We start from the raw sequence: 14197 nt of genomic DNA, 5'->3' as shown, positions 1-14197 counted from the left end.
GGGGCAGGCGGCAAGGATGAGCTGCTAATAGCTTATTTCGGCCAGAGTCTGAGCGGATCTGCACTAGAATGGTATACCAGGCAGGATTCCAGTAGGTGGTATACTTGGGATGATCTGGCGCTGGCTTTCGCAGGTCATTTCCAGTACAATCTCGAGATAGTCCCTGACCGTCTCACATTGTTGAGGACTGGAAAGAAGCCTGGGGAAAGTTTTCGTGAGTTTGGTTTCCGCTGGAGAGAACAAGCGGCCAGAGTTGATCCTCCCATGAAAGAGGGAGAAATGGTGGACTACTTCTTGCAAACACTTGATCCAACTTACTTTGGTCACTTGGTGACAACGGTTGGGAAATCCTTCAATGAAGTGGTAAAGATAGGGGTCATGATAGAGGAGGGCCTAAGGTCTGACAAAATCCTAAATTACTCAGCGCTCAAGGCAACGACCCAAGCTATTCAGAGCGGCGCGGGAGGTGTGCTCGAGGTCGCATCAGTCGAAGCAGGTACTGGGTCCAAATTCAGAGGTCCTTCCCCTCACTACCAGCCCAGGCCCAGTCATACAAATTATCCACACACTCCATACAACCTTCCACAACCCTACTACCCACCATCAGAGCCACTCTTTTCAGACCATCATGCCCAAGCCTGCCCCCGAGCTCCACATAATCCGCCTCAGTATTATCCTTCGAACAAGGTCTGATCGCAGGGTCAACCATCAGGTCACCCCCGCTGGCGAGAGCCAACACCACGTAATGCATTCTTGCCTTCACATCGTTTCCAAGCACCCAACGACCCTGGAAAACAGGGGCATGGGGGAAAACAAAGGCAAGGAAACAATTTCACGCCAATTGGGGAGTCCTACGCAAGTTTGTTTGAAAAGCTAAAGCTTTCAGGACTGATTGAGCCGCTCCTTGGCTATACTCCAGATCCATATGCAAAAGGGTTCAATCCTGCTGTACGATGCATGTACCACTCTAATGTCCAAGGACATAGCATTGAAGATTGTCGTTCTTTGAAAAAGGAAATCGAAAGAATGATTCAGGAAGGGGCAATTGTGATCGACGACAGTGACAGGGAGCAGGCGAATCATCTTGAGAACTTGTTGATTGATGTTGATAATACTGAAGTTGGGGATGGTCTTGGCAATGTTGATATAGAGCTCAATGGCTAAAATGTCATGCTTTGCAGTTGGAAGATACTCCATTTTGGGTCAGCCGGAGATGCCGTGCTTGGATAGTTGGAAAGACACTCCATTTTGGGTCAACCGGAGAGGATCTTTGATGGTCTATTTTGTTGTCATTTCCGTTGTTCGGATTATTAGGATTGTAATTCGGATTTGTTTTGTGTCAATATCTTTCCGCTTATCTTTCCGTTTTGTCATAGCGGTTTGTTTAAGTTTTGTCCAAGTTGTTTAGGATTTTATTCCGGTTTGCTTTGTTTTTAAAACCATTTGTTCAGTCCAATGCAAAAAATTCAGTCTTGGATTATTCCCAGTCATCTTTCTGTTTAGTCATTTTATCATTTTTATTCAACGCCGATTCTAGTGACATGACATGCGTGCACAGTTTGGGCCTAGCATTTAAAGTTAATCATAAAACCCCGAAAAGGTGATCAGACCATTTAAAGGAAATAAGAACGGTTTGAGATTATTCAGAGCCCGAGTCATGTGGAACTAGGGGGCAAGTGAAAACACAAAGAAAAACCGTTAAAAGCAAGATTCGCCAAATTGACATGAGGGCCGATAATGAGGGTGAGAGTGTCACCCAACTGTGCTTTTGAAATGACAAGGAAAAATAAAATGTTTAACATAATTATCAAGTCCAGCACCATCGGAAGAGACTATAAATCTATTGTTTAATTGTGTTGTTTGCACTTGGCATGTTTTTAAAGACTGGAATGACGAAGGCATTTTGTTCTACTACCTAAACACTTTATTCTTCGTTACCCCTTTTGAGCCTTATTTATTTTCTTTCACACCCCTCGTTCGGAATCAGTAGCAACGAAAAAAAAGAAAAAAAGAAAAAGAGAAAGAAAGAAAACAACAAAACGGAAAAAGAGAGAAAAAAAAGAGAAAAAGAAAAGAAAGGAAAATGATAACAAAGAAAAAAAAGTCAAATGAAACAGAGGAATTGGGAACTACGTTTGACCTGATTCCTCAAAGAGGATACGTAGGCGCTTCACGGCTCGGTCATAGTTTTGTAAAATGAAAAAATCAGTTACAATATCCCCAAGCAAGAAACTGGGGCAAAAGTTGCGTTTGTTGTAAATAAATCTGGTTCCGAAAGTTGTAATTAATAACCCAGAATCGATGCACTTTTGAGCCTTTAATACCCTTTCTTTCTAGCCCTATCCAAAACCCACATTACGGTCCAAAGAAAGACCTTCTGATCAGTCTTCAAAAAGATGCCAAGTCAGACAAATGAAGAGTCTTACCGGCGAACATAACATTCTGTTCCGCAGCAGAAAGGACTCTAATCTCCAACAGAAAGAGTCATACCGGCAACACTCCAAATCCCCCAGCTGGAGAGAGATATAAAACGAGAGAGTCTTATTGGTGAAAACCTTCACAGGTACCATAAGGCGATGAAAGCTGAGAGAAGAACCAAAAATGAGATAGACTTGATAGTGAAAACCCTCCGGGCACTACAAGTCGAATAAGATTAAGATGGGGAATCGCTAATTGAAGATCTTGAAAGATGATTGATGGTAAAGGATAGGCCACATACGCATGTCATGGCCATTAGAGTCAGTATCTGCATTTGATAGGTTTTATTTATAGTTTCTTTTGTTAAAGAGTCATTTTTTTTCCTTGGTCTTTTTATTATGTTCCCTTTTATCTTTTTCCTTTCATAGAAAATCCCCAATAGAGTTTGTCTGGTCAGAACAAGTGTGAATTGACTTCAGAATATGCCATCAGCTTTCCAACTATGCAAGATAAGATCTGACTATTACATCCAAGTGGTATAGTCAGCGAGGAACAAGCGCGAGGCCAGTGTCAAAAATATATCCCCAGCAAAAGGGAGTTGACGAAAGGATTGACGAGTGTCAAGAGGGATATCCTTGCCAAAACCAAGGTTATAAACCTCAAAGCCAAGGCCCATGAACAAAGCAAGGAAAGCGGTGAGCATGATTTGGGGAAATTCATGCTAGACTAAAAGGCCTCGGAAATGCCGGTTTCCGAGCTATGCCACAAAAGAAGAGGGATATCCCCAGCAGAAGGGGATTATCCCCAGCAAATGATATCATCCCCAGCAAGTTGTGGAACACAGCGCAAGGAAAGAGAAAGGGAAAACCATCACAATAGGAGTATCACAGCCAACCACCATGTTTTAAACTAACAAATTTTGTTTGATTTGAAACAGGTAAAGGAAATGGCATTGATGCAGAAACGCATGCCACAAGGGATATTATCCCCCAGCAGGTAAGTAAATAATCCCTAGCAAGTGTTGAGGTAAGACATTTTCAAGCCTTAAGGATATTTTGGGTTCATCCGCCCTCGAATAGGATATTTTGGGTTCATCCGCCCTCGAATAGGATATTTTGGGTTCATCCGCCCTCAAATAGGATATGTTGGGTTCATCCGCCCTCAAATAGGATATTTTGGGTTCATCCGCCCTCGAATAGGATATTTTGGGTTCATCCGCCCTCAAATAGGATATGTTGGGTTCATCCGCCCTCAAATAGGATATTTTGGGTTCATCCGCCCTCAAACAGGATATGTTGGGTCCATTCGCCCTCAAACAGGATATGTCGGGTTCATCCGCCCTCGAATAGGATATGTCGGGTTCATCCGCCCTCGAATAGGATATGTCGGGTTCATTCGCCCTCAAATAGGATATTTTGGGTTCATCCGCCCTCAAATAGGATATGTCGGGTTCATCCGCCCTCAAATAGGATATTTTGGGTTCATCCGCCCTCAAATAGGATCTTATTTTTAAAGTTATTGTCTTGCCAGGCGCCTACCTGTATAATGAGAGGAATACATTCAGTCTTTACTTTCAAGTGTTGAAGTTGGGAGCCCGCCCAGATAACAGAGGCATACATTCAGTCTTTACGTTTCAAGTGTTGAAGTTGGGAGCCTGCCCAGATAACAGGGGCATACATTCAGTCCTTTTATTTCAAGCGTTGAAGTTGGGAGCCCGCCCAGATAACAGAGGCATACATTCCCCGTCTTTACCCATAGGAGACGCACTTCCTAAGTTCAGTTTCACCAACAGGAGACGCACTTCCTAAGCAAGTTTTTACCAGTAGGAGACGCACTTCCTAAGAATAGTTCACCAGTAGGAGACGCACTTCCTAAATTCAGTTTTACCATAGGAGACGCACTTCCTAAAGTTCAGTTTTACCATAGGAGACGCACTTCCTAAAGTTCAGTTTTACCATAGGAGACGCACTTCCTAAGTTCAATTCTACCAATAGGAGACGCACTTCCTGAGTTTATTGTACCCAATAGGAGACGCACTTCCTAAGTTCAGTTTTACAATAGGAGACGCACTTCTTTAAGTTCAGTTTTACCATAGGAGACGTACTTCCTAAGTTCAGTTCTACCAATAGGAGACGCACTTCCTAGATCCATTGTACCAATAGGAGACGCACTTCCTAAGAAGTTTCACCAATAGGAGACGCACTTCCTAAGAATAGTTGTACCAATAGGAGACGCACTTCCTAAGTTCAGTTTTACCATAGGAGACGCACTTCCTAAGTTTATTTCACCCAATAGGAGACGCACTTCCTAAGTTCAGGTACCAACAGGAGACGCACATCCTAAGATCAGTTTCACCGATAGGAGACGCACTTCCTAAAAAATAATTTCACCAATAGGAGACGCACTTCCTAAGATAAGTTTCACCATAGGAGACGCACTTCCTAAGATAAGTTTCACCATAGGAGACGCACTTCCTAAGTTAGTTTCACCAACAGGAGACGCACTTCCTAAGCAAGTTTCACCAGTAGGAGACACACTTCCTAAGCAAGTTTCACCAATAGGAGACGCACTTCCTAAGCAAGTTTTACCTGTAGGAGACACACTTCCTAAGATAAGTTTCACCGATAGGAGACGCACTTCCTAAGTTCAGTTTTACCATAGGAGACACACTTCCTAAGTTCAGTTTCACCAATAGGAGATGCACTTCCTAAGGAGACGCACATCCTAAGCAAGTTTTACCCAGTAGGAGACGCACTTCCTAAGAACAGTTTTTCCCAATAGGAGACGCACTTCCTAAGTTCATTGTACCCATAGGAGACGCACTTCCTAAGTTTATTGTACCCACAGGAGACGCACTTCCTAAGTCTATTGTACCCAATAGGAGACGCACTTCCTTAAAGTTTAGTTTTGCCCATAGGAGACGCACTTCCTAAGTTTACTCTTACCCCATAGGAGACGCACTTCCTAAATTAAGATTTCACGCATAGGAGACACACTTCCTAAATTACTTTCATTCATAGGAGACACACTTCCTAGTTCAAAAGCATTAAAGTTTCGCCCATAGGAGACGCACTTCCTAAGACTATTTCACCCCTAGGAGACGCACTTCCTAAGTTTAATTCCATGCACAGGAAACACACTTCCTGAATTAAGTTTTTATTATTAGGAGACACACCTCCTAGTCTGGTTCGCTCAGGTTATACTTTTGCTTCAGGAGATGCACTTCCTAGTTTGATTCATTTTAAGTTCGACCATAGGAGATGCACTTCCTAGTCTAGTTTTTTGAAGTTTACCCGTAGGAGACACACTTCCTAATCAAGGGCTTTCAAGTTTTTAGGAGACACACTTCCTAAATCAAGATTTTATTCATAGGAGACGCACTTCCTAGTTCTAATCACTGAAGTTTTCACCCTTAGGAGACACACTTCCTATTTTAGCTCATTCCGATTCAACCATAGAAGACGCACTTTCTAGTTTGAGTCATTGAGGTTTTTATTTTAGCAGACACATTTGCTAGCAAGAGTTTTGGTTTTACTCATAGGAGATGCACATCCTAGCCTAGTCTTGAGTTTACTCTCAGCATTGCATCAATAGTGTAAGTAAGTTACAATTTTGCTAACGACTCACAAATCTTCCCAGTACAAACTGGGTTAGGAAATTTTGTTTGTTTTGTTTGTTTTGGTTGTCAGGGACCCGACTGTAGAACGGAGGTTGTTGTATGTCGAAGATCGAAGAAGTCAGGAGTCCGCCTGTAGAACAGAGGAACATTCTTCAAGATCAAGCAGTGACCCACTGGAAAGCAGAAGGTTATAACAGAAATCTCCAGCATTCAATCCCAGTTAGAAATAGTAAAAGCTCGCCTCAAGAACGCGAGTCAATAGTCTGGGATGATCAACAGAAGCTGGTCACAAGAACAAAAAAAACAAGAAAAAAAAAGAACCTAAAATACGGAAGTGGAGAACAAATGTGGTCTGCTCAAGAACTAGCACCTACAACTAGCAAGTATCAAGGTTCAAATCCAAAGTCTGTATGAAGCACCATTCAAGACTCAAGACCAAGTTTCAGAAGACTTAAAGATAGGAATCCTTGTAACTAGTAGCTGATAAGCTTAGTTAGTCTTTTTCAGTTTTCATTTTTTGTTGTAATGACAGGACCGCGGACCGGAACCTCAACGGAACGACACCTCGATCGGCTCCTCACCTCGGTACACTCTACCATCTCTCTCATTTCCGAACTACATGTGGCCTGATTCCTGTATAACCAAGGATATGTAGGCAGCTCAGATACCAGGGCTCGGTCACATCCCCTTCTTTTTTTCCCTAGTGTGGTCCCTCCAAATAATGATCGGGTCAAAAACACGTCTAGTCGTTCTTTGTCGGAAAACTCTTCGTGTTTCCAGTCAAAGAGGGGCAGCTGTAAGCACGTGATTTTTGACCCTCCCCGAGGATTTTCACATTTTTTTAGCATAAATATGTAATTGGGTCTAATATAGCCATTTTAACTATTTTTACTTTATTTCGTTGCAAAAAGAAAATCACAAAAATACATATATAAATTTTAGTTTATGTATTTCTCATAAACTTGAAAAAAATACAAAAATTGCACTTTATTTTGTATTTTATATAAATTCGAAAATTACAAAAAAATATATAGTTCTATTAATGTTTGCAGTCATTATAATTTTGAAAAATACAAAAAAATATTACTTCATATTTTATCTTTATATATAAAAACGAAAATTACAAAAATAGTTTTATTAATATTTTGTAGCTATTTTAAATCTTGAAAAAATATTCAAAAAAGAAGATATAGTTTTGTTTAAATATTAGTCTTATTTTTGGTAGTTATTTTGCTTGCATAGGACTACTAGTTGAGCAACGTCGTGTTCCTATTTCTCGGGTCCGTGCAAAAGAATAATATTCGGGTTCAAACTACCCGGTTTTAGGCCTAATTTTCGGACCTAGCCCATAATAAACCGAGTCCACGACACATGGGGAACCCCACCACGCGTGGGGGACACAAACCTTGAACCCCACCACGCGTGGAGCTCATTTTTTCTGGACAAATGGGCTAATATACACGGACAGAAAAAATTGAAAGGAGGGGAGATTTTGAAAAACCTGAGGCATTGTTCATCCTTCTTCTTCAAAAAGAAGAAGGAACAAAACCCTACAAAAAAAAACTAGCAAGCCCCCCCCCCCCACGCCTCGACACTGTCCAAAGACGACGACCAACAGTCCTACCCCCCGGACTGCCCCATCGGCACCGTCCAAACACTACCCCGTCTCCTCCCAACTCCGTCGACCACCTGCCCCGACGCCATAACCACCAACCTTCGACGAAAAACCAGTCGCACCCCCGTCGCAACCAGCTCCCGCCATCGTCGTCACTGTCCCGCATGCCTCACGTCCGAACACCACCACAAACGACGCCCATCTCCTCCGAATGTTCACCATCATCGTTACCATCTCCGAACATCCCCACCACCGTGAAACCACCATAGTTGCTCCTTCCTCAAGCCAAACGACCCCCCACACCTCAGCTGCTATCTAGCAGCATCTATTGCTGCATCCAGCAAACGAAAACCACCCCCAACCCTAACCCAAAACCACCACGAAAACCACCAGTCCGTCACCTTCCCCATCACCCTCCTATCGTGAAACCCCCATTCCCTCACGTCGGACCCCAGCTCCTCGACCTCACGTCCAGTGACCATCCGAACTACCAGCCCACGACGACTTCTTCTCCTTCGTCGTAACAAAGGAAAAAACAGTCCGGCGATCCTCCAGTAAATCCGACTATCACTGCTTTCCGTTCAGCCCCCCTCACGTCCAAATGACCACCTGGAAAAACCAGTCGCAGTCATGACTCATTTTGGTCCGTTCGTGTTCGAGTTTCTGGCGCGAGCTATTCAGTCCGAGCTCTGACGACCTTCTCTATGGTTTCCCGTTCGAGGTTATCCGTCGAAGTCGATGTTGAGGTTTGGTCCATGGCTCTATGCGTTTCTGTTTATTCAGGTTAGTAAACCTCGATGTATTAGATAAAGAAACTTTACATTAAATGTTCGAAGATGCAATATAGAAATTGGTATGATAATTTTCTGCTTATGTTTCACCGTATGCATTTTAAGTTCATTTTTGTGTTATGTTATTATTGTTTACTTGATGTCATTTTGATTTAGTTGTGTTAGTAGTCCTAAGACACAGTTTGACGTTGATTCGCTCGTCCCTTCATTGTCTCAGTTTATTTGGACAAAATTAGTATTAGTACCTGTTGTTACTACGCCCGAAACACTCATTCTCTTAACTTCTTTTATTAAATCTTGACAAGTTATGAGATTGTAGTTGTAAAGAAGCCGTAAGGTTTAGTATTGTTAAAGGCGTAAAAATGGCATCCTTTTAAAATATAAAAATAAAAATAAATAATAAAATAAAAAAACGGGACAAGCTTCGCCAAAAATAAAAAATGTACAGATTGCGGAACCCTCACAAAAATATATGCATTAAATACTTAGATTCCGGGACGGGCCGTTTAGCAAATTTCACGGCCCTACCCAAAATAATAATGCGCTAGTTGCTTTAGGCGCGCCTTTAATAATGTTATCTCCCTAAACTCGGGTGCACATTTATGTGACCCAAATCCAAATCTCAACGGGATCGAAATACGCCTCTAATCACGGGCACATTGATTGTGGCGTGGCCCGAGATGCATTTCCATGACGTTGCAAATTCCTTTAAAAAAAAAGAATGAGATGAGCCTCGCCGAATAAAAATACAAATTGCGGGGCCCTCAGTAAATACTTGTTTTAAATTACTTAGAATTCAGGAGGGTCGCTTAGCGAATTTCGTGGCCTTCCCAAAATAATAGCGCGATAGTCTCTTTAGGCGCGTGTTTAATAATTTACTTTCTTAAACATGGGTGTGCATTTCATGCGACCCAAATCCCAATCCCAAAACATCAAATAAAATGTGTTCCGGATTATAGGTGCATTTCATGTGACGCAGTCCAAAGACGTGTTTTAAATGATGTTCACATTCTTTTAAAATAATAATTATAAAAGCGGTAAAAAGTTAAAATTTGCACATAAGTTCATATTTGTATAAAATCAGATAATCAAGCCGAATGTGACAGTTGAGCGACCGTGCTAGAACCACGGAACTCGAGAAATGCCTAACACCTTCTCCTGGGTTAACAGAATTCATTATCCGGATTTCTGGTACGCAGACTGTAGTATGAAGTCATTCTTTTCCTCGATTCGGGATCAAAATTGGTGACTTGGGACACCCTAAATCTCCCAAGTGGCGACTCTGAAATAAATAAACAAATCCCGTTTCGATTGTCCTTTAATTGGAACAAACTCCCTTGTGCCCCCGGGTGCGGAAAAAGGAGGTGTGACACATGGTATGTATAAGATATAAATATTTTATACTAGTAATATACTATAAATATAAAAATCTTCAAGAAAAAACCTATGCATATACTAGTATATTTGTTGTATAAAACTTAATCACTCTAAATATACACTATATATATTTAATATATTTGTAAAATATTTACAATGTCAATTAATATTTTTATATATCATTAAGATTTAAATATGCAACATGAAAGAATCAAAAATTAAATAATATAAAATTAGTCAAATTATTGTTCATCGTTAATTTAGGAAGTTAAGGAGAAAAATCGGAACTGCTTTGGATTTTTTTTTGGAATTGAATGCTTTAGATTTTTTAAATCGTGATTCTGGGTCCATATTTATAGCTTCATGCTAAACATATAATTATTTAGGTGCCTTTTTTGTAGAATACCTATTACTGCTAGGTAATTGAATTTTTTTCTTAAATATGGCGTACTTATGTTTTTTTCTCTTTTTTGTTTTTGAAAATGCTAGAAATATAACACTATGAGGGTGATCTTTAACTTTTGGCCTTTGAGGTAGGTTACCCTACTATGAGTAAACCTTCAACGTTAAAGCGAGCGAATTAGTAGTAAAGGTTGGGTAAAGGAAGAAAGCTATTTAACTTCTTTTGTAAAAATAGCACGTGCTAGCCAGTTTTCGGACTGGTAATTGAAAAAAAGTCAATGTTTGTAAAGTCATTAAAAAATAGTCACTATCTTATTGCTACATGGGAAGTTCCAGCATAATATACTGGAGATTGGTGCAACTGTGTATAAACTTCCAGCATATTATGTTGGAACTCCAACACGCGGAAAGTTTCAGCATAATATACCGGAGATTAGAGCACTTGTGTATGAACTTCCAACATATTATGCTGGACCGATATATTATACCGGAATTCCAGTATATTATGCTGGAAGTCCAATATATTATGCTAGAACTCCAGTATATTATGCTGGAACTCCAGTATATTATGCTGGAACTCCAGTATATTATGCTGAAACTCCAGTATATTATGCTGGAATATTTTCCGGATTTTGAACAGTATTTTCGTTCAAATTTATTTTTACATGAAAATTGGCTAAATTTCGATTACTTTTAAAACTGTGGCTATTTTTCAACGACTACTTGTAAATCTCGCTATTTTTAAATTTCTTCCTTTTTTGGGCTAAGACCCTTACTTTCAAATGGGCCCACTATGGACTCCGTTTGTTTTGGGGCTAAATGGGGCCCAATGTTTTTTCAATGACAGAAATATGACACTTTAAGGATGGTCTTTTAACTTTTGGCATTTGGGGCACGTAATCACCTGCCCGTAGGACCACTTTCAATGTCATTTGTGACATTGAACTTTCTTTTTTAAAGTTATATATTTTGCCGCTCGACCAAAAATATTTATAATTCCTAGTTTATATATATATTATACGCTAGTTATGTGTATTTTACACACTATTGACTGTTTTTTTGGAGGCCGCCCAAGTTGTCTTCTTTTTTAAGATTTTTTATGATATTTTCAACCTTAGAGCATATATTAACTCAAATTTCCTTTTCGATCGTTTCAATTGTAATTACAATTCATTTGATAACCTTTTTAGTCGATGAAATCGTAAAATTATACAATTCATCAGAAAAGGGCATAATAGTTACTTTTTTTTTTCTGTATAACAGGATTATTAGTTACTCGTTGGATTTCTTCTGGACATTTCCCACTAAGCGATTTATATGAATCATTTGCATTGTGTTTGAATGGTGAAGAGTCGCCCAATACACCATTAATTGTCTTAAGTTCATTTTTATATGATGGATTAACGATTCACTCCATTAATTGTCTTAAGTTCATTTGTATAACTATCTCGTTTGGTCTTATAAATTGCTTGCCAAAAGGAAGAAGGCAATTATATTATCATAAATAAATCGGGCAACGAATAAATTAAAGAGAAGATAACAATCTAGAAGCAATTTGTAATTCTTCTTTCTTGTAGAACGAATTTATAGAATTTATGCTTGTAAAATCAATATCATGTGAACTAAAGCGACATAAAACAACAATTTGCAAGAAATAAACAAAGGAGAAGCTAATTAATTAATCAACTATCATATTTAGGGGCCGAGCTAATATGTCGATTACGAGTTCAAATCCTAACTCTATCTCTGATCATATACCACGATCCCACCCCGCAATCAACTTCCAATAAACCTTATTCCAACTTCGATAAATACCATGTTCTTTCACCAACCAATAGATATTATGATGACCTTTGTCTCTTTTTGGTTGAAATGCTTTAATAGAAGTGAATTGCAACCCCCAAATGGCTACACAATAATATGTATTTTTCAATTTATATGCTTTAAATAAAAAAATTTGACCTGATTGAAGAGCTTGTGAAATCCTAGAGAATTTGCCCGCTTTGCAATTAATTTGGACTGATTCTGTCCCATTAGCCAAATTGCTAATAAAATGAACAATTGGTGTTTTGTGTGCAAAAGAAGATGAGAATTGAGACAAGGTAAAACACACAACAAAAATGAAAATCAAGAAATGGTTTGTAATGGAAGCCATTTTTTGTATGAAAGTTTGTTATAATTTATTCGTTTTGCCTTCACCACTCTCCTATTTATAGTTGAAATAATGAGTTTTTTAAGGAAAAATAAAGTATTTAGGAAGATTTAACATTTCTGAGACTTGGTAGTTTGGTAAGACATCGTTATCATATTTCCAGATTTGATAAGTTATTAAGTTTAGTACTTTAAACCTTGCATGCGAAATCAATAATTTCTTGAAATATCTGCATGCAAAGATAGAATAAAATTGATGCTTCATTAATGATAATTATTTAGCATAAAATCATATGCGATATTAGTCAAAACCAACAATCTCAACAATAATTCAATCTCCTTCTTTTCATTAACGCTAAACTAAAAAATGTACAAGTTACGTCACTACAAGAAATAGTTTTTTTGTGGCGACTCCCAACGTCTCGTCTCATAAAGTAAGCATTTTGTTGACGACCCAACAAAGTTGCCACAAAAAATCATGGTTTGACGACTGTAATCGCCAGGCTCGATTGCCATAGATGGTAACATTTCACTGGCAACTAAATTGTAGTGATTCGGCCGGTTGTTTCGTGAGTTATAGTCCCGTTTATTCCATTTCTGCTTCCTTATGTATTCCTCAGCTGTATTTCATCGTATCGTGTTGGTTGGTTGGGGTCCGGAGTGGTTTCGGTTTGGAATGAGACACTTAGTCTGCTATTTAGAAGCTTAAGTTGAAAAAGTCAACCGGATATTGACTTATGAGTAAACGATCTCGGAATTGGATTTTTATGATTCAGTTAGCTCCTTTAGGTGATTTTGAACTTGGGATCGCGTCCAGAATGTAATTTGGAGGTCCTGTTAGAATTTAGCTTGAATTGGCGAAATTGAAAATTTGAGCGATTTTGGTCGGTAGTGAAAATTTTGATATCGGGGTCAGAATAAGATTCCGAAAGTTGGAGTAGGTTCGTAGTGTCATTTGTGACGTGTGTCCAAAATTCAGGTTATTGGGAGGTGATTTAGTAGGTTTTGGCATCGTTCGCGGAACTTGGAAGTTTAGAAGTTTTTAAGCTTGAATCCGAGGGTAATCAAGTGTTTTGATATTGTTTTGAATGTTTCGAAGGTTCGACTAAGTTCGTATATTGATATGTGACTTGTTGGTATTTTGGTTGAGGTCCCGAGGGCCTCGGGATGAATTCAGATGGTTGACGGAGAGTTGGGAAGTGGAATAAGGCAGCTGAAGTTGTTGCTTCTGATGTTTCAGCACCTGCAGGACCCGCAGGTGCGATGATCGCAGACGTCGGAAGTGAACCGCAGATGCGGAATTTGGCGCAGGTGTGCGGGATTGCCCGCACCTGCGAGCCCGCAGGTGCGGAAGCTGGTGAGTTAAGTGCAGTTTGCAGGTGCGGCACCTTGACCGCAGGTGCGGTCCCGCAGGCATGAGAAATAAGCCGCAGGTGCGAGAAGCCTGGGCAGAAGGTATAAATTGAACCCTTCGCGAATTTTGGTCATTCTTCACCATTTTTATCCGATTTTGGAACTTTTGGGAGCAATTTGAGGAGGGATTCAAAGCGATTTTCATTGAGGTAAGTAATTTGAGCCCTAATACTTGTTTTTATGGTAAATTTCCGTTATTTAATCATGTAATTATGGTGATTAAGGGTGAAAATAAGGGGTTAGAGCTTGGGATTTTGGAGAGTTTGATTGACAATTTGAGAGGTTTAATGGAGTCGGATTTTGATAAATTTTGTATGTATGGACCTGTGAGCGAAAGGGCTTTCTAGTTTTGTGATTTTTGTCGAATTTTGTGACATGGGCCCGCGGGCCGGGTTGAGAGGATTTCGAGAT

The sequence above is a fragment of the Nicotiana sylvestris genome, chromosome 5 (genome assembly GCF_000393655.2).
Source record: "Nicotiana sylvestris chromosome 5, ASM39365v2, whole genome shotgun sequence".
NCBI classification, from domain to species: domain Eukaryota; kingdom Viridiplantae; phylum Streptophyta; class Magnoliopsida; order Solanales; family Solanaceae; genus Nicotiana; species Nicotiana sylvestris.
Note: the sequence above shows the minus strand (reverse complement) of the source record.